Source organism: Diplotaxodon limnothrissa, linkage group LG3, assembly GCF_057381915.1.
Source record: "Diplotaxodon limnothrissa isolate DT_005_m linkage group LG3, D_limnothrissa_male_GT1.1, whole genome shotgun sequence".
NCBI lineage: Eukaryota > Metazoa > Chordata > Actinopteri > Cichliformes > Cichlidae > Diplotaxodon > Diplotaxodon limnothrissa.
In genome coordinates this window covers 60874560-60880560 of record NC_140598.1, presented here as the reverse complement: position 1 = coordinate 60880560, position 6001 = coordinate 60874560, and positions in this window count along the sequence as shown.

Sequence of the window (6001 nt, the reverse complement as noted above, 5' to 3'; positions counted from 1 at the left end):
ATCTACTTCCCTCTGCTTGTCGCTGCTCCTCCTTGGCTCATTTCATCAATCACAGACGATGGAAGAGAGCTACAGATGGACACACAACCGGGTGGACTGTAATAGGAGGAAGGAAAATGCTGGACCTGCAAATGTGGTGGTTTTATAAAGACACACGCAGCCACAGGTCTACAGCACATGAGGACAAGCCACTCGTGCACTGATATGCATATTCTTATTCTTCTTGTTAGGTTTTTCTGTTTACTTTACTACAGACTCAATTTAACAGAGGGTGAAGGTCACAGAGAGCATAAACACATCACACTCAGAGGGTGGAGCCTTACAGTGAAGTATAAAGTATGGACTTATCTGCATTAATGTGTTACTTGTAACAGAAAACTGATCAAATGTGGGAGGAATCAACCAAAAGACCTTTGCTCTGAAGAAAAATACAGTTCCACCAGATGGGTTTTGTTAAGTAACTTGTACAGTGACACAGAGAAGTGTGTGAAGTCTGTAGAAAAACACTGTACAACATGTGTGACAGACAGAAAATCTGCGCATAACATCATTGTGTCGGTTTTGTTGTACTCTTTTGTGTTTCTGTGGTTTTATTTTCCCTGCCACCGTACATGTTTTCTTGTGTTAGTTAGTTTTATAGTTTGGTTACTTCAGGTTTGACTTTGACGTTGTTGCCTTACTGTTATATTTACTTCCTGCAGCTGTTTTTATTCCCTGTTTTCTTTAATTGTTTCCACCTAGGTCTTTAACTAACTTTTTTACCAGTTAGCTATTCTCATGTCCTTCTGTCTTCTTTAAGATCATCTGTTCACCCACCTGTTACCTGTTTTATTCTCCTCCTGTGTTCCTGAGGTTCTTTGTGCCCTGTTTACTTCTTTGTATTATTTTTCGACTTGGGTTTGTATTGCCAGTTTTGTGTAGCTATTCTGGCTGTCAGTAAGTACGTATCCTGCCGGACTCTATTTGAGTATACTGAAATGTAACAGTTTAAAAGACAAAATTCTAAAAATGTTCTCATCATAATCCCTAATATTTATCCCAGAGTCTGTGTCCTACATTCTACATGAACACAGCTGGATTTGTACTACCATTTTTTTATGATTCAAAAAGGAGGGAAAAAAGTGTTAAAAACTGTAGTTCCTTGACTGCAGGAGTATTCAGCCCCCATACACTTCTCTGTTAAAATGCATACTTTTACAGTAGAAATAAAGAATTTTACAGCTTTGGACAAAACAAACAAACAAACAAACAAACAAACAAACAAACAAACAAACAAACAAACAAACAAACAAAAAAACAGTTTTGGTCCAGGGCTAATTTATCCTTTCATGGCAACTACCATGACTGACTTTAATAACTTCCTTATTGTTCTAATGTAGCATGGTGTGGAGATAATTGTACTAACAGTAATTGTTACACTAGTTATGATCATTTCTACATAAGAACAAACAAAAAACATCAAAAAGCTAAAACTGAGGCTACCAACCTGTGCCCATCTTTTATATACAGTTAATGAGAGCTATCTCCAGCAGTGTCCTCACTCAGTTAGATTCATAACATATGGGCTAGCCCAATACATCTCAGCAGTTTAATGTCTCCTCAGACTAAAAGTGATCAACTGGATGGTCTCAGGACATTACTAAGAAACATTAATGTCACATCAACATCCACCAAGAACAGAGCAAAACAGAAGTACCAGCAGCTGCTATACATATCGAATGGACACATTATGTTTTGCAAGTATTAGGGTATTAATCTGTGGTTTCAGATAAAGAAAGAACAAGCTACCAATCAGAACTAATGCAAGTGTTCGAATCAGTTTCCAGAAATGCCCTACAGCCGCTTAAGTATCTAATTACTGAAGTGGCTCAAAGAATCCAATCTTCAAAGCAAATGGAGCATGAGGCCCTGATAACATCACAAATGAGGTGCAGAAATAACAGCCCATCTGGACTTCAAGATGCAGTGTTCATACTGTTCATCATGGTGCTTAGCCTCGAAGTTTTCCCAGACGCGTTCACTGAAGGGCTAATTGTCTTAGAATATTCCAACATTTCCCAGGTTTGTAAACAATAAATTACTAAATGTCCACATAAGACAGTTGGGGTGTGAGGGCAGGACACACAAAAAACACACTGTTAAGTAATTGCGATTGTGTTATCTGGAAGATTAGAGAGGAGAGCAGAGGAAAATGGGCATTTTTTCTCCTTGTTACTATGGTGATTGTCTTTTTCCCTCATCGTTCTTTATCATCTTCTCTTTCGATGTTCTTGGATGCGTGTGAAACACACTGACATACACAGACTTTGTTTTGTCACTTTAGCTTAAACTGATGCTAGATAATTTAATCGGCTTCCCAGAATGCATCAGAGTCAAGGTGAGCTGCTGAAAAACATCCTGACTTGACTGTAAAACACTGAAATGGCAAAGACTGGATTTTAAAACCACCATCTGAGCCACTGTGGGGATCTACAAACAATTTCACAATTCATTTTAAAAGAAAGGCAGAACATTTAAATTATGGTTGCATAAGAGGAACGTGAACATGCTGACTATTCACTCACCCAGCCTCATTCTCTAAAGACTAAAAAAAGGCAAAGATTCAAGTACAAAGTGAAGATGGCTCTAATACAAGCCCTGCAGAAAGAAGCATGCCATGAATCACGAAGTGAACATTTATGGCTTACATGTGTCCCCTCACTCAATATCAGAGAAACACTCTTCCTGTTTATGAATTCAGCGCTCAAAGACTTACACTACTAAAAATATTATTGCAATATTGCACACTGGAAACTATACTGTACCAAAATTATATTGTAATATAATGTTTCAAACTTTAAATCCAATGTATTCGAAGGTTTTAAATGTGGTTTTTAAAGATTTGATGCATCTTTAAAACCAAAACAAAGGAAACATTTTAGCTTGTTGGTGCAAATTAAAATTTATCTGATCAGATTTTATTGATCTGGGATCCTGTTGTCACCTTATACTTATTTTGAAATCAAATACATATTTTATATTTTAACAGAGTGAAAACCAGGTCAGCTCTTCAAGTGCTTGCACTGTCACACACTATAATCCTGACTTTACACAAAAAAAAGCAGACCTGAGAATGTACTGATGTTTTTTTTCTTTGCTTATCACCCTAAAGTAGCTAATCAATCGGGTGAAGATTTTTCCTATATAGCTTTATCAGAGTACACATGCACATCAGCATTTTAATTACACTGACTTCTCGGGCTTGAGTATCATTGCAATAGACTCGTCTTCCTTGCATTCTATTAAGAAAAGCACTGAAAAGTAAAACATTAGAGAAGGTTGGTGAATGAATGATAGACCGATCCAGTGGAGAGCCCTCTGGATGATGAGTGGAGCTCCTTTTTACTTTCCCTTTTCTTTCTAAGTGGATCTTAATATTACTTGTGATGAAGCTGATTGGCTAAAGCGTATGCTCTCCACTATGTACTCGCATTTTAATCTCGGTGCTGAGCAGCTGCTGCATAGTTGGATTCAGAGATTGGATTCACACAATAATTGTCTGTAATGTCATAACTCTGCTGCCTTTTTTCTCACTTGTATTTTTATCATAGCTGGTTTAACAGAAGTTATTTGTGCAATGTATGAGAACAAAATGTGCTGCATTTTGGAAAGAAGAAATCATTTGCAGCCTGTTTGGACAAACATAATAACATCAGGAAAATGTTCATATGTAATACCTAAGAGCTGGAAGCCAGTAAACTAAGACCTGTGGTTACTGTCTTTGTTTATATGCTTAAAATGCACATACATTTCATTCTCAAAATAAATGCTAACCCTAATTAATGCATAACCCTTTGGCTGGGTGCAGTTGATGTGTGTAAGCGCAGAAACAGGCTGGTAAATGGTCACTGATTGTGCAGCTGCTCTAAATATACTCCAGTTTGGAAGCTATGAGTAGGATTTTAAATATAGCCTTCTCTTTGTGTTCCTATCGTCATGCCTGCTACTTTGCTCGGCTCCCACAGGAATGAGGACAGCTAAAATAAATCCAATCAAATAAATACACAAGCAAAAGAGATCATGCAGGCGAAGAGTGACTGCTGAGTTTTTCTGACTCACTGCCTTAAAACTACGAGCTCCTCAGCAGAATGAAGTACACCAGCTGTGTGTTATCCAAATGACTGCAGGGACTGGCTGGGTGATTTATGTCCACATGAACATATATTTTTTTAAATTTCTCCTTTCCAGTAGTTTTAGCAAGCAGAATCATGATGATGTGACTGCCCTGTGGTGCCAAAACATTTTCTTTCAAGGTTGCTAGTCAATGTATTTACTTTTATTTATTTTCTTTTATTGTTCACAATGCCAGAGGTAAATGGACTGATTCTTATGTAGCACTTTTCTATTCTCCCAGAGCACTCAAAGCACTTTATACAACATGTCTCATTCGCCTATTTACACTTTATTAATGATTGATTAATATTTATTATTGATTCATTTATTAATGATTGATTAATAAATGGCTTGCTCTACCTCCTGAGCTACAAGAGAATGACAAAAACCAAATGAACTATGCAGAGTACACTCCAAGAGACTTGAGCTATCCTCCAAGAGTCCACTGTGAAGGTGCAATAAAACTTGGAGCCCATTTATGATAACATTCTACATCTATGCATACAGCTGGTGACAAGAGTGATCTTGCTATACTAAAGTGAGAAAGTGATATTACTATTACTAATGTGATAGGATTAAAATATGTGATTAATACATCAGAAAAGAAATGTGCCACCACAGTACACATGAAATACAAACCAACAGCAATAAGGCCTGAAATTGGAGTCTTTATTGAACCTTCTGATAACTGAAAAACCAAACAAAATCTATTTTAATTTGCATATTTTGTGCAATATATTTTGGTTTTTCACACTGATTATGCAGAAGTCTCAAAAACTCCCCAAACCATATGCATCAAATATGATACACTTGATGTTTACAAGGTTAACACTGCAAGGTTTAAGTGCTTTAGTTTCATGAGAGAATCGTGCCAAACACAAAACTACTGTTGTCCTTAAAAGAAATCAAACCTTTTTGGGTTTCACCCAGCAGTAAAATTCAGCGTATACAGAAAAATTATGATCCAGTACACATCATCAGATTAAAATAAAGCAACTAAAACAAACCAGACTCGCCTCAAAAGCTCCAACAATAATTTCAATGAGATAGCCTAAAGTTTGCACTCCAAACTGGCTAACAGTGACATACTGGCATTTAAAGGACAGTAAGTAGTATTTCCTGGTGGTTCTTACTGTGGTCTTTTATTTTGGAATCCCAATGGTGGATTCAGTTTCCATCTCACATAACATGCCCTTGAACACAAAACCAATGAAAGGAACTCTGACCTCCCCTGTGAAAGTCATGAATGTTCAATTCTCTGTAGAACTGACTAGATCATTTCATTTGTTGGTACAGCAGTAAGAGACCATCTGTCTTAGATTACTTGTTCAATTCTGCTTCTGCAGGCAGGTCAACTTGGGGATAATTCGATAGTCATACTGCAGATATTTTCTTTCACTTTTATGTCTCATAAAAGTACTAGTTTATGAGATGAATGCAATTTTAATTTAAGTGTTTATTTAAAATGTGTTCTGTGAGCTGTTAGATTTTTGCTCAGTGTAAAGTGGCCATGCTCTGTTAAAATATTAAGCAATTTTAGTTACCCTGTTAAAACTCAAAGCCTTCATATAAAGTCCTTGATCTTAAAATAGTTTGTATTGAGTTTGCGTCAGCTGTTTGATCTCTGGCTGTGAAAACAGCAGCTTTCAGTGAAAGCTTGACAGGGGCTTTTGGGATGCCTTTTCCCAAAGGCCACGTGTTAGAGCAGCATTTTATCTTCTTTTCTCAGAGCTACTGCTGCAAATAAATATGAATGGAAATGCAGAAATACTTTGAAGCCTGGATGGAGAGTAAACTATCAACTCTAATTCTGATTTTGACTTCACATATTCCTCATCTTAAACCTCTT